Source organism: Macaca thibetana, chromosome 9 (assembly GCF_024542745.1).
Source record: "Macaca thibetana thibetana isolate TM-01 chromosome 9, ASM2454274v1, whole genome shotgun sequence".
Taxonomy (NCBI): domain Eukaryota; kingdom Metazoa; phylum Chordata; class Mammalia; order Primates; family Cercopithecidae; genus Macaca; species Macaca thibetana.
This window is the reverse complement of record NC_065586.1, coordinates 92733494-92759568: the sequence shown is the minus strand read 5'-3', so window position 1 is coordinate 92759568 and position 26075 is coordinate 92733494. Positions and strand designations below refer to the sequence as shown.

Genomic DNA, 26075 nt, shown 5'->3' with positions numbered 1-26075 from the left:
CTTCCAGCTTTATCCGTGTCTCTGCAAAGGATGTGAACTAATTCTTTTTTTATGGCTGCATAGTATTCCATGGTGTATATGGGCCATATTTTCTTTATTCAGTCTATTATTGATGGGCATTTAAGTTGGTTCCAAGTCTTTGCTATTGTGAATAGTGCTGAGATAAACGTACGTGTGCATGTGTCTTTATAGTAGAATGATTTATATTCCTTTGGGTATATACCCAATAATGGGATTGCTGGGCCAAATTATATTTCTGGTTCTAGATCCTTGAGGAATAGCCGCACTGTTTTCCACAATGGTTGAACTAATTAACACTTATACCAACAGTGTAAAAGCACTTGTATTTTTTTTTTTTTTGCACTTGTGTTTCTCCACAGCCTCGCCAGCATCTATTGTTTCCTGACTTTTTATTTTATTATTTATTTATTTATTTATTTATTTATTTATTTGAGATGGAGTCTAGCTCTGTCGCCCAGGCTGGAGTGCAATGGCGCGATCTCGGCTCACTGCAAGCTCCGCCCCTTGTGTTCTCGCCATTCTCCTGCCTCAGCCTCCGGAGTAGCTGGGACTACAGGCGCCCACCACCACACCCTGCTAATTTTTTGTATTTTTAGTAGAGATGGGGTTTCACTGTGTTAGCCAGGATGGTCTCGAACTCCTGACCTCGTGATCCGCCTGCCTCAGCCTCCCAAAGTGCTGGGATTACAGGCGTGAACCACCGCGCCCGGCCATTGTCTTACTTTTTAATAATTGCCATTCTAACTGGCATGAGATGGTATCTTATTGTAGTTTTTATTTGCATTTTTCTAGTGATCAGTGCTGATGAGCTTTTCTTCATATGCTTGTTGGCCGAGATTCCGTTTTCAGAGAAAAGTAATATTTCCCTTTCCCCCTTCCTTTTCCCTTCCTGTTGACTAGAATACAGACATGGTGTAAACCACCCTGGAGAATGTGGCTAAAGCAACCCCCAAAGAATGATGAGGCTGTAGTATGGAAGAATCTTGGATCCAAGATGACCTCAGAGAGCTTAGAACCATCTCACTAGTTTTGGATCACCTTTCTCAGGATGTTATGTGTGAGAGAGGTCAAATTCCATCTTGTTTAAGCCACAAATATGTTGATCTATTTCAGGAGCCGAATTTGAATCCTAACATAAAGCAATTTACTTTTGGCATATAAAAGAAATAGTAAAACGCTTGGATATATGTGTGTATGGAACTTAGAAAAGGTGTGGAAAAACACACGCCAACTTGTTAACTTTGGTTGTCCGGCCGATGGGTTGGAATGGAGTTGGGGATAATGAACTTTGTCTCCATGGGAGGGTATGATATTCTCTCAACTGTGTTCTAGGATGGCGTTTTATGTTGCAAGGAAGGGACTCATTAATGGAGTTTAGTGTACAGATTCAAAGAAGTCACAGAAACTCTAAAATCAGGAACCCAAGAGCAGCTGGGTTCAGGGGAACAGGAAAGTAGTCAGGAACTGTGGCTCATCTCTGCTTCTTACGGTGGCTTCCTGCTTGTGGCACAGCTGCTACTTGTCCATGGCCCAGAAATAGTTGTTTCTTGATAGTGTCTAGATCAGTGGTTTTCTAAGTGTGGCGCTCTGGCCAGCAGCATCAGAATCACCTGAGAGTACGCTAGAAAAGCAAATTCTTGGACCCTACCCTGAATCTACTGAATCAGAATCTCTATGGGTCTCAGCAATCCCTATTTTAACCAGCTCCTCTGGTGAGTCTCATGAACATTAAAGTTAGAGAACAACTGGTGTAGATGATATTCCAGCTCTAATACCTATACTTAATTGGCAAAAAGTATTTCTCAATTTAAGAGAGAGAGAGAGAGAGATACAGAGTCTCTAATAGGCTCAATTTACCTTATTTTCACCAGGCTATAGAGATTATAGATCACCTGTTGGCTGATGGATTTATTGGGTCAGGAGTCCATCCCTATTCCAATCAATGTTTGCAAGGAGACAGGGTCACAATTTACTTAACTCTTTCCTTGTGGCTACACATTTGGAGAATGTCATTATTTTTTGCCATTGTACACACGACACACACACACACACGTCCACAGAATCAAAAACAGTGGAGATCAAAACATCACATTGTACCCCGTAAATATATAATGTATACAATTATTTTATTTTTATTTTTACTTTTTTTTTTTTGGTCGTCCAGGCTAGATGGAGTACAGTGGTGCGATCTTGGCTCACTGCAACCTCCGCCTCCTGGGTTCAAGCAATTCTCATGCCTCGGCCTCCAGAGTAGCTGGGATTACAGAGGCACATGCCACCATGCTCATCTAAATTTTTTTTTTTGTATTTTTTTAGTAGAGATGGAGTTTCACCATGTTGGTCAGGCTGGTCTTGAACTCCTGACCTCAAGTGATCTTCCCGCCTCAGCCTCCCGCTGGGATTACAGGCATGAGCCACCACCCTTAGCCATTTTTGCAATTTTTAAATGCTAAAAAAGAATGCACAATTTTATGGCCTTTATGTCATTTTTACTTCCATCCGCAGCGTGAGATTGTATCAGCACAGTATCATCAAATATCATAATTAAATTATTCTTGCTTTTTGGCTAATTTAACAACATCACTTTCCAAACAAAAACAAGTCATACCTTTCTTTATCTAAAAAAAAAAAAAAAATGGCACATGGTGGCTCATGCCTGTAATCCCAGCACTTTGGGAGGCTGAGGCAGGCGGACCACCTGAGATTGGGCGTTCGAGATCAGCCTGACAAACATGAAGAAACCCTGTCTCTACTAAAGATACAAAATTAGCCGGGTGTGGTGTCACATGCCCGTAATCCCAGCTACTCGGGTGACTGAGGCAAGAGAATCGCTTGAACCTGGGAGGCAGAGGTTGCAGTGAGCCGAGATCACGCCATTGCCTCCAGCCTGGGCAACAAGAGCAAAACTCCATCTCAAAAAAGACAAAAAATAAATAAATAAATAAAAAGTCAGGGTTGAGAATATGCGGCAAGAGTCAAAACAGAGGCTTGAAGGGTCAGTATTAGAGAGACACTGCCCGTGTTGTAATAGGCAAGTCATGGGGATGCAGAGAGGAAGGAGGAAGGGCTTATGGAGTGTTGTGAGCAGGGGTCATGGTAAGGGACTTGGGAAGAGTGCAGGGCATGGGCTGGGAGTCAGGGAAAGATGAAATGGTACTGGAAGATGTCACTCTCATCCTCTCATCAGAGCCACTTAATAGGTCTGCTAAAAGGTGTCTCAAGGTATCATGAGACATCTGGTAGCTCATGGGTTAAAAAGTTCACATATATATGCATTATGGACTTAGTACTTGCTTGTGAAAAAAAAATTGGAAGCAGTGTATTTTTACATATTTTCAACAATTTTTTTTTTTTTTTTGAGTTTGTCTGGCTCTGTCACCCAGGCTGGAGTACAGTGGCGCAATCACAGCTCACTGCAGCCTCTACCTCCAGGGCCCAAGTGATTCTCCCCCAGTCTCCCAAGTAGCTGGGAGTACAGGCACGCACCACAACGCCTGACTGATTTTTGTATTTTTTGTGTGTGTATGTGAAGACAGGGTTTCACCATGTTGCCCAGCATGGACTTGAACTCCTGGGCTCAAGTGATCCATCCGCCTCAGCCTCCCAGAGTGCTAGGATTACAGGCATGAGCCACTGCGCCCAGCCATTCAATAACTATTTTTTTTTTCCCAGAAAAAAATATGGGTCATAAAGGTGCAGGGAATGGAAGAGTAAATGGGAGATAATTTTGACCCCCTATAGATAATGAGGTTATTATATTTGGGCACTAACTGAGCTCTGTGAAAGAGGAGGGGAAACCAGGTCTATTTGCTGAAGCAAGTAAGGGCCCCGAATCTAAAGCATCACGTAGGTTAATACAGTAGTGCCAGGATTCAGAATGCAGCTGCTGTAGTTTGCATTTCTTGATTACTATCAATATGGGCCTTTTAATATATTTCTGTTTACTATTAATTCTCCTGTTGCAGATTGTCTGTTCTTTTGTGTGTTTATCTGCTGGGTTCTTTTCTCCTTCTTTTTTTTAATAGCTAGAATAAGACCTTTCTATGAACTCTTTTTTTCTCTACTAATCTTTTGTCATATTTGTGATGAATATACATTTTTTTTTGAGACAGGGTCTCACTTTGTCACCCAAGCTGGAGTCCAGTGGCGCAATCATGGCTCTCTGGAGCCTCGACCCCCTGGGTCCAAGTGATTCTCCCACCTCAAACCCCCAAGTAGTTGGGACCACAGGTCTGTGACACCATGCCTGGCTAATTTTTAAATTTTTTTGTAGAGTCTGGATTTTGCCATGTTGCCCAGGCTGGTCTTGAACTCCTGAGCTCAAAAGATCAGCCCTCTTCAGCCTCCCAAAGTGCTGGGATTATAGACCTTAGCCCCTGCGCCTGGCCTATTTTTTAATCTGATGTCTTCTTATCTTAATTTTGCTTAAGTGTTAAGGTACAGATATGAAAAATTTGCATAATTGATTGTCTGCCTTTAGAGATACTTTCTGAGTTGAGAAACTTACCAATCCTTCACAGATTTGATAAATAATCCATTCTCATTTCTTTTCGATTTTATTTAATGTGACTTTTATATTGAATACTTCAAACCATCTGGAGTTTCTTTTTGCAGTATGTTGTTAAGATAGAAATCTGATTTAATTTCATCCCCAAATTACTATCCAATTATTCCAACACCATTCAAAGAAAATGCCCTCACCTCAGGGTTTTTAAAAGCTTACAGTATCATATAATGAATTTATATTTAGTGATGTCTATTTCTGGATTCTCCATTTTGTCCTCTGCTGTGTGTTACTTTTCTTTTCCTTTAAAAATATTTTTTTGCCTTTGCTACATTGTATTCCCTCCCACTTTTGTTAGATAACCGCATATTTAGAAGAGAAATTATCCAGGGCACTCAGGGCAGAGTCCTATTGTGGTAGTTCTGGTGTGGTTTTTTTTTTTTTTTTTTCTTGGCCAACTGTTAATATGTAAGAAATCCATATGATAATATGTACATTTAACAGATAAAAGTACTACTTGTTTATTAGTATAAACGTTATACAAGCTCTTTGCAAAGTTTTTATTAACGATTTTATTATTGAGATATAATTCACATAGCATACAACTGACCCATTTGACGTGTATAATTCAATAGCTTTTAGTATATTCACAGATATGTGTAACCGTCACCACAATAAATTCCAGAATATTCTCATTACCCCAAAAAGAACCTTTGCACCCTTTAGCCGTCATCCCCCAATGCCCTCATTTCCTTGGTCTTGGGCAACCACTAATCTACTTTCTACTTTCTGTCCATAGATTTGCCTATTTTGGACACTTCATAAAAATGGATTCATAAATATTGCTGTCCTTTGTGACTAGCTCCTTTCACCTAGCATAATGTCTACAAGGTTCATCTATGTTCAGTTCAGCGTGTATTAGTATTTCATTTTTTAAAGAAAAGATAGAAATGAAGTCTTGCTATGTTGCTCAGGCTGGGCTTGAACTCCTGGCTTCAAGCAATCCTCCCACCTTGGCCTCCCAAAGTGCTGGGATTGCAGGTGTGAGCCACAGTGTCTGGGCTTCATTTCTTTTTATTGACAAATAATATTCTGTCATATGGATACACTACATTTTATTTATTCATTCATCGGTTGATGGCTATTTGGGTTATTTTCACTTTTTGGCTATTAAGAATAATGCTTCTGTGAATATTAATGTACAAGTTTTTGTGTGAACATAGGTTTCCATTTCCCTTGGCTAGAGTGGAATTGCTAGACCATGTTGTAAAAATTTTTGAACAGGATTGCACAAAGTAAGAGTCATCTCTACTGCCCCTCAACATCTCCTTCCCTAAGTCAGTCAAGTACTTTAATATTTGGGAGCATATCCTTCTTTGTTCCCAGCATGCACATATGTATCCCTCTTTTTCTGCTTGTTTTCACTATTCTTTCTTTACTTTCTTAAAAAATTACTTTCTCTTTTCCTCCTTCCCTTCTCTCTCTTTCTTTTTCTCTTCTTTAATGAAAATGGAAAGGAACCCAATGTACGAAAGATCGTAGCCCAGGGGCACAGCCTACCCTGCAGACCATACATTATTGTGGTCTAGTCTCCTCCTGAGAGCTTTGACCCATGGAACAGAGAAGAGAGTGTAACAGGGAGACTGTGGTCCTTGCTCTCCCCTTCACCATCCCCTCTGCACCTCTATAGGTAATCACCACCATGCTGAACAAAATCATTACATGTAGCAGAAGAGACATTCCTGGGCAATGCTTAGTCTTCCTCACGACCCTCCACCCACCCTTGCTAGCATAGGGTTAGAGTTAGGAGTTAAGTTTGCAAAGGAAAGTTGATATTTATAAAGAAAAATAAAACAAGTGCCTGTTTATATCATTGTCAATCACACTCAGTTACTTTGCTTATAGCACTAGAACGGTGTTTCTTTCCTCCTCCCCTCCCCTCCCCTCCCCTCCCCTCCCCCTCCCCTCCCCTCCCCTCCCCTCCCCTCCCCCCCCCCTCCCCTCCCCTCTCCTTTCACAGAGTCTTGCTCTTGTTGCCCAGGCTGGAGTGCAGTGGGGTGATCTCAGCTCACTGCAACCTCCACTTCCCAGGTTCCAGCAATTTTCCTGCCTCAGCCTCCTGAGGAGCTGGGATTACAGACACGTGCCACCATATCTAGCTAATTTTTTGTATTTTTAGTAGAGACAGGGTTTCACCATGTTGACCAGGCTAGTCTCAAACTCCTGACCTCAAGTGCTTTGCCTGCCTCAGCCTCCCAAAGTGCTGGGATTGCAGGCGTGAGCCACCACACCCGGCCCAGAACAGTGGTTCTTAATTCCATCACATTTATAACAAAGAATATGTAACAATACTTTTAATAATCTAAAATGAAATTTGTAGGCAATATAAGCCACTTAATCTCATAATTTCTAAACCATCAGTATTATGCTATAAAGTAATAAGAACTTAAGGAGAACCTAAGGAAAAGAATTCTATAATAAGATAGTATTATTTCAATATGTAAATGTTAGGGACAGAAATATACTAACAGCCATAATGAAGCTGCCAGAGATACTTCTATCTATGTACATTACCAGTGGGAATGTGACAACACAAATTTAGACTGATACTAGGCTACTCAAATATCTACCGTGGTGCTACAGGTAACAAGATTCTTCCAAATGCTCAACAACCTTGGATAAAATTTGGAAAAAGCAAAGTACAATATTCCCTCACACTATGCACTAGTTTCATTCTTGGAATTTTTTCAGTGTATTATTAAATCCTTGTAAAGGACTTAATCCTTGAATTTGTATGTAAAATATCAACCCCCTGATCATTATGATAACCAAATATGCTCTCACATTCTTCCAATACATTTCCTAGAAGGTACATATGTACAGATCTCTTGGGGTGTATGTACCTCCCCTGTAGAGGCCCAATGGTGATTCTAGAATGATACTGCAGTACAATGCTGAGTCACAGATGTTAGCAGGCACTTGTCATTAAAATGCCTGTTTCACCATTCCTTATGATGTTTGGTCTTGGTTTCTTTTTTTTTTAATTAAAATTTTTTTTTTATTTTAACATTGTCTTGGATACCAACACTCTTGGTTTCTGATGGATAATCTTTATCATGTTAAAGAAGTTTTCTCCTTTCTTTCTTTATTTCTTTTCTTTTCTCTTCTTTCTTTCTCCTTTCTTCCTTCCTTCCTCCCTCCCTCCCTCCTTTCTTTCTTTCTTTCTTTTTTTCTTTCTTTCTTTCTCCTTTCTTCCTTCCTTCCTCCCTCCCTCCCTCCCTCCCTCCCTCCCTCCCTCCTTTCTTTCTTTCTTTCTTTCTTTCTTTCTTTCTTTCTTTCTTTCTTTCTTTCTTTCTTTCTTTCTTTCTTTTTTCTTTCTTTCCTTCTTCTTCTTCCTTCTTCCTTTCTTCCTCCCTTCCCTCCCTCCCTCTCTCTCTCTCTTTCTCTTTCTTTCTTTCTTCTTTCTTCTTTCTCCTTCCTTCCTTCCCTCCTTCCTCCCTTCCTCCCTCTTCCTTTCCTTTCCTTTCCTTTCTTTTCTTTTCTTTTCTTTTCTTTCCTTTCTTTTTTGACAGAGTCTCACTCAATCACCCAGGCTGGAGTGCAGTGGCGTGATCTCACTCACTACAACCTTCTGTTGCCTCGGTTCAAGCAATTCTTATGCCTCAGCCTCCCAAGTAGCTGGGACTACAGGTGTGTGCCACCATGCTCGGCTAATTTTTGTGTATTTTTAGTAGAGATAGGGTTTTGCCACGTTGGCCAGGCTGATCTCGAACTCCTGACCTCAGGTTATCCGCCTGCCTCGGCCTCCCAAAGTGCTGGGATTACAGGCATGAGCCACCATTCCTGGCCAGAAGCTATTATTAGTTTCTCTTCATTGTTTTTGTTTCTAGAACATGAGTTTTAACTTTTATTAAATACCTTCTTAGCACCTATTGAGGTGATCTTAGGGTCATACTCCTTTATTAACAGAATGATTTATATTAATAGTGTTTCTAATATTTATTGCACAGTTTTTTTTTTTTTTAGATGGAGTCTTGCTCTGTCGCCCAGGCTGGAGTACAGTGGCACGATCTCAGCTCACTGCAAGCTCCACCCCCCAGGTTCATGCCATTCTCTTGCCTCAGCCTCCCGAACAGCTGGGACTACAGGCGTCCACCACCACACCTGGCTAATTTTTTGTATTTTTAGTAGACATGGGATTTCACCATGTTGGCCAGGATGGTCTCGATCTCCTGACCTTGTGATTTGCCTGCCTCAGCCTCCCAAAGTGCTGGGATTACAGGCATGAGCCACCGCCCCTGGCCTATTGCACAGTTTTAATGTAAATTACAGTAAGTTAAAATAGCTAGAAAATCAAAACTATCTGATTTTGTTTACTTTCCACATGTTTCTTAATATTCTTGCTTATGTATTCTAGTTTTTAATCAACGATTTTGAGGAATAATTTGCATAAAATGAAATTCATTCACTTAAGTATACACTAATTTTCACAAATTTGTATTACATGTAGTAACCACTATAGCCAAGACATAGAATGTTTCCATTAGTCCCTAGTTCCCTCATGTTCTTTTTTATTTTTTTTCTTTTTCTTCTCTCTCTCTTTTTTTGTTTTTTTAATAGAGAGAGGGTTTCACCATGTTGCCCGGGCTGGTCTTGAACCCTGAGCTCAAACAATCCTCCTGCCTCAGCCTCTCAAAGTGCTGGGATTCAGGTGTGAGCCACCGTGCTAGGTCTACCTCATTCTTTTTCTTCTTCTTCTTCTTCTTTTTTTTTTTTTTTTTTTTTTTGAGGTGGAGTGTCATTCTGTCACCCAGGCTATAGCACAATGGTGCAATCTTGGCTCACTGCAACCTCCGTCTCCCTGGTGCAAGTGATTCTCCTGACTCGACCTCCCAAGTAGCTGGGATTATAGGTGCCTGCAACCACGTCTGGCTAATTTTTGTATTTTTAGTAGAGACCAGGTTTCATCATGTTGGCCAGGCTGGTCTTGAACTCCTGACCCCAAGTGATCTGCCTGCCTCAGCCTCCCAAAGTGCTGGGATTACAGGCGTGAGTCAACTTTATAACCCCAGGCAACTATAGCTCTGCTTTCTGTCACTGATTGAACTGATTTTCTTATAGTTTCATATAAATGGAATCATACACTATGTACTCTTGTGTCTGTCTTCTTTCGTTCAACATGTTTTTGAGATTCATCCACGTTATTTTTTGTTGTTGTTGTTTGTTTGTTTTTTAAGATGGGGTCTTGCTCTGTTGTCCAGCCTCCCAAAGTGCTGGGATTATAGGCGTGAGCCACCACACCCAGCGTGTTGTAAGAATATATCACATTTTTTTAATCTGATGAACATTTGGGTTGTTTCCAGCCTCAGCTATTATGAATAAGGCTGCTGTGAACACTCATGTGTAAGTCATTGTGTGAATACGGGTTTTCATTTATCTAGGAGTGGAAAGGCTGGCTCATGTGTTGTTTATTTAGCTTTATAAGAAACTTACCAAGCTAATTTTCAAAATGGTTGTACCATTTTGCATCTCCACCTGTAGTGTGGTAGTGTGGATTAAGGCCTAACTTCTGCTTTCACAAAGGTCATCATCCCTAGAATAGAGCCTGGTCCACCCCTCCCAATCGTTTCTTTTCTCTTCTTTTTTCTTTTCTTTCTTTCTTTTTTTTTTTTTTTTTTTTTTTTTTTTTAAATAGCATCTTGCTCTGTCACCCAGGCTGGAGTGCAGTGGTATGATTAGAGTTCACTGCAGCCTGAACCTCCCAGGTGCAAGTCATCTTTCTGCCTCTGCCTCCCAAGTAGCTGGGACCACAGGTGAATGCCACCATGCCCAGCTTATATTTATTTATTCATTTGAGACAGAGTCTCTCTCCGTTGCCTAGGCTGGAGTGCAGTGGTGTGATCTCAGCTCACTGCAACCTCTGCCTCCCGGGTTCAAGTGATTGTCATGCCTCAGCCTTCTAAGTAGCTGAGATTATGGGTGTGCGCCACCACACCCAGCTAATTTTTGTATTTTTAGTAGAGATGGGTTTTCATCATATTGGTCAGTCTGGTCTTGAACTTCTGACCTCAAATGATCTGCTTGCATTGGCCTCCCGAAGTGCAGGGATTACAGGTGGGAACCACTAGGCCCGGCTCCAGCTAATTTATTTGTATTTTCTGTAGAGACAGGGTCTTGCTCTGTTGTCCATGCTGGAATCTTTGCTTTTCTATGAATGAGTGGGTGCCTAAGTTTGAAAGAAGGAAGTGGAGGTGAGGGGTGTGGTTGTCCATAGAGTATGCTGAGTTTTACGGCAGCCCCCTTTGTGGGCATTTCCTGGGCAGGGCAGTGGCATCTGACCCTTTCAGACCGTGGGGCAGGCAACAGCTCCAAATTCTCACCTTAGTGGCTGATTCATCAAGTACTGAACTAAGGAAAACACTAAAAGGTTATTGAAAGGGGAAGTGGCTAGAATGGGCCCATTGTCACGTGTGTGAATGACTCTTTGTGCTTGTCTTTTACTGGATGGGAATCCTTATCTGCTTTCTGTTTTCCATATTTGTCAGAGAAATTTGTCGAGGGCTTCATCCTTTCCCTTCCCATGACCTTTTACCTCAGGTTGCAGTCAAAGAGGAACCAGAAGTTCTGCTGTCAAAAGGGGAAGAAGACAAGGTAATGGTGGCTCTCCCCAGACAGTAAAAAGTCATATAAAACTGGTTTAAAAGTAAGACAGCCTAGTGAAGCCAGACTCACCCACAGAGCCTGGGTCTTCAGCAGTTATACAGGTCGTTGCAGGGAGGGCAGACAGCCCTTTACTGTCATCCCCTTCAAAGACGCCCAAGGACATGCTCAGCCCAGGCTGGTCCACTGACAGCAGTGGGGGTGGAAAGGCCCAGGGCTTTCTGAGGGTCCATTTACCTCCCAGGCTGTCCGAGCATCTGGACTTTTCCCTCTGTCCTTCCTTCCACAGGCAGCGCTTCCAGGAGCACTCCCTGGTAAGCATGCATCGCACACACATAATTCCTTTTTTTTTTTTGTTTTTTTGAGAGAGGGTTGCACTTGGTTGCCTGGGCTGGAGTGCAGTGGTGTGATCACAGCTCACTGCAGCCTCGACCTCAAGCAATCCTTCCACCTCAGCCTCCCAAATACCTAGGACTACAGGTATGCACCACCATACCTGGCTAATTTTTGTATGTTTTTTTTTTTAAAGATGGAATTTCGCTCTTGTTGCCCTGGCTGGAGTGCAGTGCCATGATCTCGGCTCACTGCAACCTCTGCCTCCCAGGTTCAACCAATTCTCCTGCCTCAGCCTCCTGAGTAGCTGGGATTACAGGTGCCCGCCACCACTTCCGGCTAATTTTTGTATTTTTTTTTTTTTTTAAGTAGAGATGGGGTTTCATCATGTTGGCCAGGCTAGTCTCAAACTTCTGACCTCAGGTGATCCACCCGCCTCGGCCTCCCAAAGTGCAAGGATTACAGGTGTGAGCCACTGCACCAGGCCAATTTTAGTATTTTTTGTGGAGACGGGGTTTTGCCATGTTGCCCGGGCTGTCTCAAATTTCTGGGCTTAAGTGATCCGCCTGCCTCGGCCTCCCACAGTGCTGAGATTACAGGTGTGAGCCACCGTGCCCAGCCCTGCACACTTAATTCCTTCTCAGAGTTTGCTTCCTGGGGAGCACAACTGGGACAATTACTTAGGGAAAAAAGTAAGCAGTGAACTTCTATGATCCTATTTGTGTGACGAATATATATATACTTCCAAATGCGCAGAAAATTTGTGGAACTACACAAAAGGTGCTGTTAACAATAGCCACCTTCAGGGATGAGGTCTGGGATCTTTTGGGATGGGGAAGGTGTGGCTTTATATACTCTTTACCATAAACATGAATTACTTTTTCTTTTATCATTCAAAAAGCCTTTTACTTCTGAAGAGGCATGCAATCGAAATACGAATAGTTGTCATAGCTGCTGTTTGTGGAACACGTTCTACATACCATGTATTTCAGCGTGCATTCCCTAGTCCTCACAGTGATGCGAAGAGGTGGATGCATGATCACACCATTTTGCAGATAAGGACACTGAGTATCAGAGATGCCAAGTGACTGGTCCAGGAGCACTGGTTACCAGGCAGAGGAACTGGAATAGACTTGGGCTCTGACTCCGAAGTTCAGGTTCTTTCTGAGCTTAATCAGGATGTGTGTCTTTCTGTCAGCCCAAATGATACCTTATGTTCTAAGTCAAGAATATGGTATGTGGGAAAGAGCAAATTGCTGGGAGTTGAGCAAGCTTCTGTTCCTGTTGCCATCATTAGCTAAGTGACCTCTGTGCCATTTATTTATATATTTATTTATTAGAGACAGGGTCCCACTATGTTGCCCAGGTTAATCTCAGACTCCTGAGCTCGAGAGATCCTCCTGCCTTGGCCTCCTGAAGTGCTGGGATTATAGGCCTGAGCCACCACCCCTGGCTTCTCTGTACCATTTTTTGTCTCTGTGCTGCACTTACCTCATCTGGAAAATTCCCAAAGGCAGTTTAGTGTAGAGACAGAACCAAAAAGTTATAGGGTTGACATAGCTGTATCCCGCTACTTACTGTGTGATTTTTAGTAAGTTACTTAACCTCTCTGAGCCTCAGTTTTCCATTCTCTGAAGAAGAGAAAATGGATTGTAAGACTCGGGTTGTTATGAGGGTTAAATAAGATAGTGTAACAGCACTTACTGTATTCTAAGCACTCAAAACAAAGAACTCTCTCCTCCTTGAAATGTAAACTTTGATTCTGGGGGTAAAGAAAAACTGCCTGTAGTTTTAGTATAAGCAACAACACCCAATTTGATGAAGAAAATATGTTGAATGTATGTGAAAGGGCTGGTTTGGGATTCTTTTGTGGTTTAGCAGAAGAAAGAAACCATTTTTCTCATGCCCATAGTCTAACTCCACACATTCCACGTGACTGAGAGATCTCCTAGGGCGATAGGCTGTCCTGGATGGGAAGTGAGAGAGCGAGAGGTCCCACCTGGAGAGTGTGAAGGGGAAAAAGCGAACCCTTAGATTTGGGAAGAGTGATATTATTGTGGATTGAATGGTGGCTCCCAAAAAGGTGGCCCACATCTTAACCCCTAGAACCCGTGAATGTGATGTTATTTGGAAAAACATTTGCAGATGTAATCCCAAGGTAAGATCATCCTGGATTATCTGTTGGGTTTTGTTCTGTTCTGTTTTGTTTTGTTTTGAGACGGAGTCTTGCTCTGTCACCCAGGCTGGAGTGCAGTGGCAGAACCTCGGCTCACTGCAGCCTCCACCTCCAGGTTCAAGTGATTCTCTTGCCTCAGCCTCCAGAGTAACTGGGATTACAGGCATGTGCCACCACACCTAGCTAATTTTTGAATATATATGTATTTTTTAGTAGAGATGGAATTTCACCATGTTGGCCAGGCTGGTCTCAAACTCCTGACCTCGGGTGATCCGCCTGCCTTGGCCTCCCAAAGTGCTGGGATTACAGGCATAAGCCACCATGCCCAGCCCATCCTGGATTATCTGGATGGACCCTAAATCCAATGACAAGTGTTCTTATAAGAGACATAGAAGAGAGACCTCGAGAAAAGAGGTGATATGAAGAGGGAGGCAGAGATCTGAGTTATGCAGCCATAAGCCAAGGAACTCCTGGAGCCACCAGAAGCTGGAAGGAGCAATGAAGGATGGTCCTCCATGCCTTCAGAGGGTGTGCCATCCTGACCACACGTTGATTCCAGACTTTCGGCCTCCTGAATTGTGAAAGAATATCTGGGCCAGGCCTGGTGGCTCATGTCTATAATCCCAGCACTTTGGGAGGCTGAGGTGAGCGGACTGCTTGAGCCCAGGAGTTCGAGACCAGCCTGGGCAACATGGCAAAACCCTATTTCTACAAAAAACCAGGCCTGGTGACATGCGCCTGTAGTCCCAGCTACTTGGGAGGCTGAGGTGGGAGGATCACTTTGAGTCCGGAGGCAGAGGTTATGGTGAACCAAGATTGCACCACTGCACTCCAGCCTGGGTGACAGAGTGTGAAGCCTTGTCTAAAAAAACAAAAATTGTGTAGTTTAAGCCACTAAATTTGTGGTAATGTGTCACAGCAGCCACAGGGAACTAACACAGGTGGCATGGGACAATTTTAGTGGCAACTCTGGGAAAAGAATCAAGATTAAAAGACATCAAAAGAGGACCCATTCAACTAAATATGTAGCATCAGACAATAGGGATGCAGATCTCACACAGACGACATGCTAACCTGAAACCAAGGCACACAGAGAGGGAAGCAGGTCAGTAGAACCAACAGGATTTCAGGGCAGGAAACCAAAGAGGCCGTGTTGCATGAAGTGCAGGATGCCGGCCATCTCAGATCCTGCCCCAACAATGGCAAAATGGATCTCTCAAATGCTGAGAGATTGGACAGAGATGTACAAAGAATGAGCACGTTTCTGTTAGAATAGGAAAAAATAAAAAATAAATTAAAAGGGAAATGGTTAAGAGGTAGGAAGATACAGCTTCCTCTCAAGGAGCCAATAGCCACTGGGGTGTGCTGTCCTCTCATGATCAAAGGTTTGAGGGGGATGACTCACAGGTCTCTACTGAAGGGGGTCACAGAGAAATGCACCACAAAGAAAGGGTATGGAAACAACCTAAGTGTCCAGTGCCAGAGGACAGGTGAAATGATAGCACAGCCACACAACAGGACATGATGCAGCCACAATGCTGTGGATGAATATTCACTCAATTGAAATATGGTCAAGACATATTAAGTGCAGAAAGCAAGCGTGAAGCAGTAGGTACAATGTAATCCTGTTCCTCACATGTAAAATGCAGATGAAGGTAATAGTACTTACCCTATAGAGTTGTTACAAGCATTTGATTAATATATGCAAAGTGCTTGGCAGTGCCTGGAACATGTAGATGCTGTATAGCATCATTGTTTTATCGTCACTGATTTTTTTTTAATTCTTAAAATTTTTATTTTATTTATTTATTTTTAGATCTGTCGCCGAGGCTGGAGTGCAGTGGTGCAATCTCGGCTCACTGCAACCTCCACCTCCCAGGATCAAGTGATTCTCGTGCCTCAGCCTCCCAAGTAGCTGGGACTACAGGTGCATGACCCCATGCCCAGCTAATTTTTTTTTTTTTTTTTTTTTTTTTTTTTTGAGATGAAGTTTCGCTCTTGTCACCCAGGCTGGAGTGCAGTGGTGTGATCTCGGCTCACTGCAACTTCCACCTCCCAGGTTCAAGCGATTCTCCTGCCTCAGCTTCTCAAGTAGCTGGGATTACAGGTGCCTGCCATCACGCCCAGCTGATTTTTGTATTTTTAGTAGAGAAACGGTTTCACCATGTTGATCAGGTGGGTCTCAAACTCCTGACCTCAAGTGATTGGCCCGTCTCAGCCTCCCAAAGTGCTGGGATTACAGGCATGAGCCACAGTGCCCGGCCTGAAACAATTTTTTTTTTTCTTGATATGGAATGCTTCATGAATTTGTGTGTCATCCTTGCATGGGGGCCATGCCAATCTTCTCTGTATTGTCCCAATTTTAGTATATGGGCTGCCGAAGTGAGCACTGTCATCACTTCTTTTAAGTGTTCAGGTCTACTGTTCTGACCCTTGGGAGTCAATGTATTTTGTGATTCAAACTTTTTCAGATTTTACAAAGGTGCATAATTACAGAATATCCTTAGTGTGCTTGAGGTAGCAACTCACAACAGTCAAATTCATTAATATTTCTGCAGTGAAACATATGGGTATTCACATTAAGTGAGATAACTAAAGAATATAAATAGCACCACATCAGTTTGGATCAGGTGGTGAAGCCAAATAAACTCACTATAAACTTGGAAAACAAACACGAAAACAAAACAGCCTTGTGGTTCCAGGGATTTTTGCCTGGGGGAGTTCCAGATGAGAGACTGTCGACCTGTTACTATGGAAGCATCAGGAAAGCCTGAACGCATTGTGTTGTTACGGTGCTGCTGCTCACTGAGGAGATTGACTGCGGCTTATTTTTATTTTTGCCTTTTGACTTGCTGTTTTAATTTTTAATTTTTCTGCACTGAGTATTAATTATATTTTTGCCTATAGTTTCTTGAATTTCAATCGATTCAGATAAATGTAACACAAATTTAACCCAAGGAGAATATTGCATTGCTCAGTGGACCTCAAAAAGATCATAGTCAGCATTGGGTTCACAATTTTCATTTGCGCCTTTAGGAAAGTATATTTTTCTGGGGAGGCAGGCAACACTAAAGGAGATGGAGCGGGTTTTTCTATTCTTTTTTGTCTGTCTTTAAGCTGGTCCCACCAACACAGTCCATATCCAGAACTAGCTAATTCCTCAACTAGGGCTTGCTTTACCTCCTTTTCTTTTCTTTTCTTTTCTTTTCTTTTCTTTTTTTTCTTTTCTTTTCTTTTCTTTTCTTTTCCCTTCTCTTCTCTTCTCCTCTCCTCTCTTCTCTTCTTTTCTTCTTTTCTTTTCTCTTTTCCTCTCTCTCTTTCTTTTTTTCTTTTTGAGATGGAGTCTTGCTTTGTCGCCCAGGCTGGAGTGCAGTGGCATGATCTTGGCTCACTGCAATCTCTGCCTTCCGGGTTCAAGTGATTCTCCTACCTCAGCCTCTGGAGTAGCTGGGACTACAGGCATGTGCCACCATGCCCAGCTACTTTACATATTTTTAGTAGAGACGGGGTTTCACCATTTTGGCCAGGCTGGTCTTGAACTCCTGACCTTGTGATACACCCGCCTTGGCCTCCCAAAGTGCTGGGATTACAGGCATGAGCCACCACGCCCAGCCCCTCCTCTTTCATGATAAATGTATATTAGTTTTACATTAAAAAGTAAAACAAGGCCAGACATGGTGCATTCTGCCTGTAATCCCAGCATTTTGGGAGGCTGAGGTGGGAGGATTGCTTGAGGCCAGGAGTTCAAGACCAGCCTGGGCAACACAGCAAGACCCTGTCTCTACCAAAAATGAACTGAGTTAGCTTGGCATGGTGGCGTATGTCTGTAGTCCCAGCTACTCAGGAGTCTGAGGCAGGAAGATGGCTTGAGCCCAAGATTTTGAGAAGGCAGTGAACTGTGATTGCACCACTGCATTCCATCCTGGGCGACAGAGCAAGACCCGGTTTCTCTAAAGAAAAAAAATAAGGGGGTCAGGCATGGTGGCTCACGCCTGTAATCCCAACACTTTGGGAGGTCGAGGCGGATGGATCACCTGAGGTCAGGAGTTTGAGACCCGCCTGGCCAACGTGATGAAATCCTGTCTCTACTAAAAATACAAAAATTAGCTGGGTGTGATGGTGGGCTCCTGTAGTCTCAGCTACTCAGGAGGCTGAGGCAGGAGAATTTCTTGAACCCAGGAGGCAGAGGTTGCAGTGAGCTGAGATCGCACCACTGCACTCCAGCCTGGGTGACAGAGCAAGACTCTGTCTCAAATAAATAAATAGATAAATAAATAAAAATAAAAAGTAAAGCAGTAACCACAATAAACTGAAAAATAAATAGAATGTGGGGACAAGTGAGAAAAGTGTGTGTGGACAGGGGAAATGGGGGAAGAAGGACCCTGCAGGGGCACGGAGCGGGTTTAGGGGAGGTTTTTAGGGCGTGAGCTGCCTCATGAGCCAGGAAGGAGATGTTGCTGGGCAGACCTGCAGTCAGTGAGGCAGGGAGAGGCGGCTGTTCTGGGCGACTTTGCAGCTCAGGGTAGGCGCAGGGCCCCGAAGGGGAAGGGGAAGTGTCGAAACATCCGTGGGGCGCCCTGCTGAGTTCTCCAACCCTGAAACCCGGGACCCTTTCCTGTGCAGCTTCTTGGGAGCTTGAACAAGTTGAGGGAAGTGACATATCCAGGAGGAAATTTCAATGCACGTGTGTGAGGGCTTCTAGTCAACTATTTGGTTGAGGATTCCTTAGATTGATGGAAAACAAGTGCTAATAAAAGGACCTATGCCTATGTCTATATCATCTATGTCTATATATTTATTTTAAATCATGAGCTTTGTCAGACTCGGATGGGCTGATGGTTGAGGGACTTCTGCCAGAAGGCTGGCCAGCCTGGGAAAGGGAAGTGTGCCTAAGTCAATGGAGGTCACAGAAGAAGGGGTGGGAAAGGCTTGCAGAAATTCTAAATAGAAAAGGAGCTTTGGATTAGGCAAGTCATATGTGGACTTTAAGGACATCGGAAGGTAGAAAATGCCAGATGAGGAAGTCATCATGTACACACAAAACTTACAGCCCCAAGCCCCGATCCCTGTTGTCAGGACCCAAGACCAACTACTAGTGAAGGGACACAGAGGCAGGAGGGTCCTAGAGGAAGGAGACCCTCCAGGGAAGGGTTCAGGAGGCAACAGCTCCCTCACAGTTCACAGAGGAGCCCTCATCCCCTAGCAAAGTCCATGGACTGCCCAGGAGAGAAAGCTGATTTCTTTCCCGCTTACCATGTATAAGAGGACCCCCAGGGAATCTGGGCCTACCCATATGGCCAGCTCTTGGAGGCCTAGGACGGCCCGAGGGGCAAGACTCAACAGAAGGTCAGGGCCGCCTTGGTGGAAGGGCTGCTGAGTGTGTGTGACAGACCTGTGACGTGTGACCTGGCAGTGACTCTTAAACTAGGCTGTGCAGTACCCTGGACCAAGGCAGTCTACAGCTAAAACAGAAGTATTTTCTGCATTTGTAGATAGAATTATCTCCATTTTAAAAATATTATTTTGGTTGGGTGCGGTGGCTCACACCTATAATCCCAGCAGTTTGGGAGGCTGAGGCAGGTAGATCACCTGAGGTCAGGAGTTTGAGACCAGCGTGGCCAATATGGTGAAACCCCGTTTCTAGTAAAAATACAAAAATCAGCTGGGTGTGGTGCCACACGCCTGTAATCCCAGCTACTGGGGAGGCTGAGGCAGGAGAATTGCTTGAACCTGGGAGGTGGAGGCTGTAGTGAACCAAGATCACGCCATTGCACTCTAGCTTAGGCAACAAGAGTGAGACTGCATCTCAAAAAAATCAACCTACCTACCTTCCTTCCTTCCTTCCTTCCTTCCTTCCTTCCTTCCCTCCCTCCCTCCCTCCCTCCCTCCCTCCCTCCCTCCTTCCTTCCTTCCTTCCTTCCTTCCTTCCTTCCTCCCTTCCTCCCTTCCTCCCTTCCTTTTCTTTACTCTGACGCCCAGGCTGGAGTGCAGTGCTACAATCTCAGCTCACTGCAGCCTCTCTCTGCCAAATTCAACTGATTTCTCCTGCCTCAGCCTCCCAAGTAGCTGGGATTACAGGCATGTGCCACCACGCCCAGCTAATTTTTGTACTTTTAGTAGAGATGGAGTTTTGTCACGTTGGCCAGGCTAGTCTTGAACTCCTGACCTCAGGTGATCCACCCACCGCATCCTCCCAAAGTGCTGGGATTACAGGCATGAGCCACCACCCCCGGCTGAAAAGAATATTTATTTCTGATAGTAAAAGTAATATTTTTTATCCATAATTTTACCTACACATAGCTAGATATATTTCCTTCCAGTCTCTTTTTTATGACTATATTGATTAATAATATATTTATAAATATATGTTAGAAATATTTATGAATAATAGCTATTACTATTGTTCATTTAACATTTTTTGAATGCTTACTGGGGTCAGGCACTATTCTAAATTATTCTTTTTGTTTTCCCTGTTGTAATTGGCAAAGACACTATTCTTTTTTTTTTTTTTTTTTTTTTTTTTGAGACGGAGTCTCGCTCTCTCCCGGGGCTGGAGTGCAGTGGCACAATCTCGGCTCACTGCAAGCTCCGCCTCCCGGGTTCACGGCATTCTCCTGCCTCAGCCTCCCGAGTAACTGGGACTACAGGCGCCCACCACCGCGCCCGGCTAATTTTTTGAAGTTTTTAGTAGAGACGGGGTTTCACTGTGTTAGCCAGAATGGTCTCGATTTCCTGACCTCGTGATCCGCCCGCCTCAGCCTCCCAAAGTGCTGGGATTACAGGCGTGAGCCACTGCGCCCGGCCGGCAAAGACACTATTCTAAACACTTTACAGATACTGACCTGTGCAATCTTCAAAATAACCCTATGAGGTGAAAACATTGTTTTCCGGGCTAGGTGTTTTGGCTTATACCTGTAATCTCACCACTTTGGGAGGCTGAGGCAGGAGGATCACTTAGCCCAGGAGTTTGAGACCAGCCTGAGCAACATAGTGAGACCCCATCTCTATATAAAATAAATAAATAAATACTTTTTTACAATATCAAAAAACATATTTTTCCTGTTTAACAATGAAAACGCAAGGAACAGAGAGGTAAGTAAATTTGTCTGAGGTCACACAGGTAGTAAGTGGGGAGCTCAAATTCAAATACAGATCTGACTGTGGAGCCTGTTTTTCGCCAAAATACACGCTATACCATATATGATTTTGTGTTAAGACTTCTCATTAAGTATTATATTGTATTTTTCATATCATAAAAATATTTACCAAATGTCCAGTTTTTTTCTCATAACTTTTTATGATTCTTTGATCCCTACCACCACTTGTTTATCTTACAAAGCAAGTAAAAGAAAATATCTAATTTAGTTTAAACCTGTATGTTGATTTGATATAACTTATATAAACTAGGTACTTATTTAATATGTCATTATTTCAGAATGCTCGAAAATGAAACCATGCTGCCCAGGGGCTCTACTCCACAACTAAAAGCAAGCAAAATTCTTGACGTGTTCTCAAATTCTGCCTTTTCTGTTCCTCTGTTCCTTCAGGCATCCATTCCTTTATCTGGCCAACATTTTCTGAGCACCTATTTGCCAGGCCTGTGCCAGGTAGTGGGAATCCAGTGGTGTCTAAGGGCACACAGCATGGGCCCTCAGGGGCTCTCTGTCTCAGGAGAGACGGGCAACAGAATCCACCGTGGAATCCACCATGAGCAAGCTGGAGCGATCAAGGGGGCAGGAGGAGGGAAACAGGGCAGGAGATAAGCAGGGAATGCTGCCCCAGAGAGGACTTCTGACCTGAGCCCTGAGCAGAGGAAGAAAGCGATCCTAGCATAGGGAGCGACGTGTGCAGAGACACATTCATGGGCACCATAAACAATATGTTTCAAGCAGAGGATGGTTGTTGGTGATGGAGGGGAGCAGAGAGAGGATGATGAAGAAGGGAAGGAAAATAGCATGAAGTAGCTAGGGATGAAAACCACAATGGGGATCCATTGAGGGGGTTTGAACAAGCAAAGGACATGCAGATTTGGATTTGGAAAAGATCACTCCAGTGGAGAAAAGATTGGAGGGGAAAAGCCTTGAAGCAGGAAGTCTAGGTAGGAGACCAATGCAGGGATCCAGACGAGAGAAGATGGCGGCCTGAATTAGGACATGGGGCAATTGAAGGGAAAGAAGGGAACGCAAAGTAGCAAGAAAGTTGTTTCCTTTGGACCTTGTCTTAGTCTGTTGGTGCTGCTTTAACAAAATACCACAAACTGGGCAATTTATAAGGGGCAGAAATTTATTTTCTCTGTTCTGGAGGCTGGAGAGTCCAAAATCAAGGCACCAGCAGATTCAGTGTCGCAAAAGTTGCTCTCTGCTTTGAAGATGGCACCTTGAATACTGCGTCTTTACATGACTGAAGGCAGAAGGGCAAAAAGGGCTGAACACTGTGTGAAGCCTCTTTTATAAAGGCCTTAATCCCATTCACTAGGGCTCTGCCCTCATGACTTACTCACCTTGTAAAAGCCACACCTCTTAATATTAGCACGTTGGCAATTAAGTTTCAATACGTGAATTTTGGAGGACACATAAACATTCAAGCCACAGTGGACATGGAGGCTGGATCTGGGTGATGAAGTAGAGGGAGGAAGAGAGGATGACCCAGGCTTTTGGCTTGGACATTGGGTGGAAGGTAGGTAGGTGATGGTACTCTACACCAAGATGGGGACTATCAGAACTGGTTTATGGATTTTAGTTTTGTGAATGTTGTTGAGTTTTAAGGGTCTAGCTACTGGCTACAGATATGTCGCTGAAATTGATGAGAGAAAGCCAGATTGGGATTATGAATTTTGGAGGCAGCAGCATTTGGATGGTAACAGAACATGGACTGTCTGGAAGAGATCATCCAGTGACAGTGCATAGACTGAGAGAGAAACAGACCTGAGATAGAACCCTGGGAAGCAGCAAGGTATATGGAACAGGCAGTGAAAACTGTCCACAAGAAAGACAGAATGAGGGCTGGGCACGGTGGCTCATGCCTGTAATCCCAGCACTTAGGGAGGCTGAGGTGGGCAGATCACGAGGTCAGAGTTCAAGACGAGCCTGGCCAACATGATGAAACCCTGCCTTCATTAAAAATACAAAAATTAACTGGGCGTGGTGGTGGGTATCTGTAATCCCAGCTACTGGGGAGGCTGAGGCAAGAGAATCGCTTGAACCTGGAAGGCGGAGTTTGCAGTGAGCTGAGATCAAACCATTGCACTCCAGCCTGGGTGACAGAGCAAGACTCCATCTCAAAAAAAAAAAAAAAAATTAGGCCAGAGAGGTTGGAGGAAAGCCAGGAGAGATGTTGCCCCAGAAGCCAAAGAGAGACACACAAGAGGCAACACATCAAGAGAGTAAAAAATGACTGAGTTGAGAAGTGAAAGAGAAGGACGGAGGGAGACCTAAATATGTTTCAATAATAGGATGAAATGTCTGGAGAGGAAGAAGTTGAGGATGGAGGAGACACAAAGCCCCAAAACTGTCTTGTTTGATGATGGTGACGATGGTGATAATGATGATAATGATGGCTCGATGATCCCTTACTATATGTCAGATACCGTGTTCTAGTTTTAGGTAGGTTCATTGTTTGTTTGTTTTTTGAGATAGGGTCACATCCTGTCACCCAGGCTGGAGTGCAATGGCACAATTATGGCTCACTGCAGACTTGACCTCCCAGGCTCAAGTGATCCTCCCACGTCAGCCTCCCAAAGTATTGGGTTTACAGGTGTGAACCACTGCACCTGGCCTTAGGTAGTTTTTTTTTCCCCCTTTCGCTCCTGGTAACTCACAGAACACTTAGATCGTTTTAAAAGCTTTTTATTATGAAAATATTTGCATACACACAAAATAGAGAAAATAGTGTAGTGAAGCCTCATGTTTTCATCATCCAGATTTAATAAATATCAACATTTTGCCAATCTGGTATAATCTAAAAAGGAAATTAAAAATTAATTGAACAAAGGGCTTGGCATGTTCATTTAAAAAATGAATACCTGACATATCTTAATGAATTTTTAAAAAGTCATACAAATTATTCTCTCAGGCGGGGGTGCAGTGGCTCACGACTGTAATGCCAGCACTTTGGGAGGCCGAGGTGGCCGGATCACCTGAGGTCAGGAGTTCGAGACCAGCCTGGGCAACGTGGTGAAACCCGATTTCTACTAAAAATACAAAAATTAGCCGGGCATCGTGGTGTGTGCCTGTAATCCCAGCTACTTGGGAGGCTGAGGCAGGAGAATTGCTGGAACTTGGGAGGCAGAGGTTGCAGTGAGCCGAGATCATGCCACTGCACTCCAGCCTGGGTGACAGAGTGAGACTCCACCTCAAAAAACAAAAAGCAAAAAACAAAACCGAAGTATTCTCTCAGACGCAGACCACAGTGGAATTAAACTAGAAATAATTAACAGAAAGACAGTTGGAAAAGTCCAAAATACTTGGAGATTAAACAGCATACTTCTAAATAACACAAAAGTCAAATAAGTCTGAGGATAACTTTTTTTCTTTTTTTTTTTTTTTTTGAGACAGTCTTGCTCTGTTGCCCAGGCTGGTGTGCAGTGGCACAATCTCGGCTCACCAAGACCTCTGCCGCCCTGTTTCAAGCGATTCTCCTGCCTGAGCCTCCTGAGTAGCTGCGACTACAGGCACAGGCCATCGCACAAGGCTAATTTTTTTTTTTTTGCTTTATTTTTATTTTTTACTTTTTTGAGATAGAGCCTCACTCTATTGTTAAGGCTGGAGTGCGGTGGTGCGATCTCAGCTCACTGCGACCTCTGCCTTCCAGGTTCAAACAATTCTCCTGCCTCAGCCTCCCAAGTAGCTGGGATTACAGATACATATCTGGCTAATTTTTTGTATTTTTAGTAGAGATGGGATTTCACCATGTTGGCCAGGCTGGTCTCGAACTCCTGGCCTCAAGTGATCCACTCACCTAGGCCTCCCAAAGTGCTAGGATTACAGGTGTGAGCCACCATGCCCAGCCTCAGGAGAACTTTAAACATTTTTTGAACTAGATAAAATGAAAATACAACTTATTAAAATCTGCAGTTCCTGTACATACTTGCCAGTGCAAAAAACAAGAACAAAAACAAAAACAAAATCGTATCGTGTATGCAAACAATGCTTAGAGAGAAACTTTTAGCATTGTACATATATATTAGCAAAGAAAAAAGATCTAAAATCAATCTACACTTCCACGTTAGGAAACTAGAGAAAGAAGAACAGTATAAGCCTAAAACAAGTAGAAGAAAAGAAATAATAAAAGTTAGAGCAGAGAACAGAGCCAGGTGCTGTGACTCATTCCTGGTAAGCCCAGTGACTCAGGAGGCTGAAATGAGAAGATCACCTGAGACCATGACTTCGAGGCTGCAGTAAGCTATGATCACACCATTGCACTCCAGTCCAGGCAACGGAGTGAGATCCCATCTCTAAAAAAAAAAAAAAAAAAAAACAAAAAAGTAAAAATTTGAGCAGAAAATAATAAAATTGAAAACAAGAGAACAATAGAGAAAATCAGTGAAAACGAAAGTTGGTTCTTTGACAAAATTAATACACTTGATAAACCTCTTGCCAGCTAAGAAAACAAAAAGAAAAAGAAAACGTACATTACTAATATCAGAAATAGAAGGCTGGGCTCATGCCTGTAATCCTAGCACTTTGGGAGGCTGAGTCAGGTGGATCACTTGAGCTCAGGAGTTCAAGACCAGCCTGGGCAAGAGGGCGAACCCTGTCTCTATCAAAAATACAAAAATTCGCCAGGTGTGGTGTTGCCTGCCTGTAGTTCCTGTGACTTGGGAGGCTGAGGCAGGAAGATCGCTTGAACCAGGGAGGTTGAGACTGTGCTGAGTTGAGGTGGCACTATGTACTCCAGCCTGGGTGAGAAAGTGACACCCTGAAAAGAGAGAGAGAGAGAGAAGAAAGAAAAGAAAGAAAAAAAGAAGAAAGAAAGAAAAGAAAGAAGGAAGGAAGGAAGGAAGGAAGGAAGGAAATAGAAGAGGAGTCATCACTACTGATTTCATGGACATTAAAAGGATAATAAAGCAGCTGGGCCTGGTGGCTCACACCTGTAATCCCAGCACTTTGGGAGGTTGAAGCAGGTGGATCACTTGAGGTCAGTAGTTCAAGACCAATCTGGTCAACATAGTGAAACTCCCCTCTACTACAAATACAAAATTTAGCTAGGTGCAGCGGTGTGTGCCTGTAATCCCAGCTACTTGGGAGGCTGAGGCATGAAAATTGTTTGAACCCAGGAGGCAGAGGTTGCAGGGAGCTGAGATCACTCCACTGCACTCCAGCCTGAGCAACAAAGCGAGACTTTGTCTCAAAAAAAAAAAAAAAAAAAAAAAAAAAAAAAAAA

General features: G+C 43.4%; 1 protein-coding gene and 1 non-coding gene across 2 annotated transcripts in view; both read right to left on the bottom strand.

The window, feature by feature from the left end:
* PGAM1 (phosphoglycerate mutase 1) overlaps window positions 1–26075 on the bottom strand; it is a 1080404-nt gene that overhangs the window by 711966 nt on the left and 342363 nt on the right. The window lies entirely within an intron of this gene.
* LOC126963551 (U6 spliceosomal RNA) lies at window positions 15978–16084 on the bottom strand. The gene has a single exon (XR_007729165.1). It is a non-coding gene; the product is annotated as a U6 spliceosomal RNA (small nuclear RNA).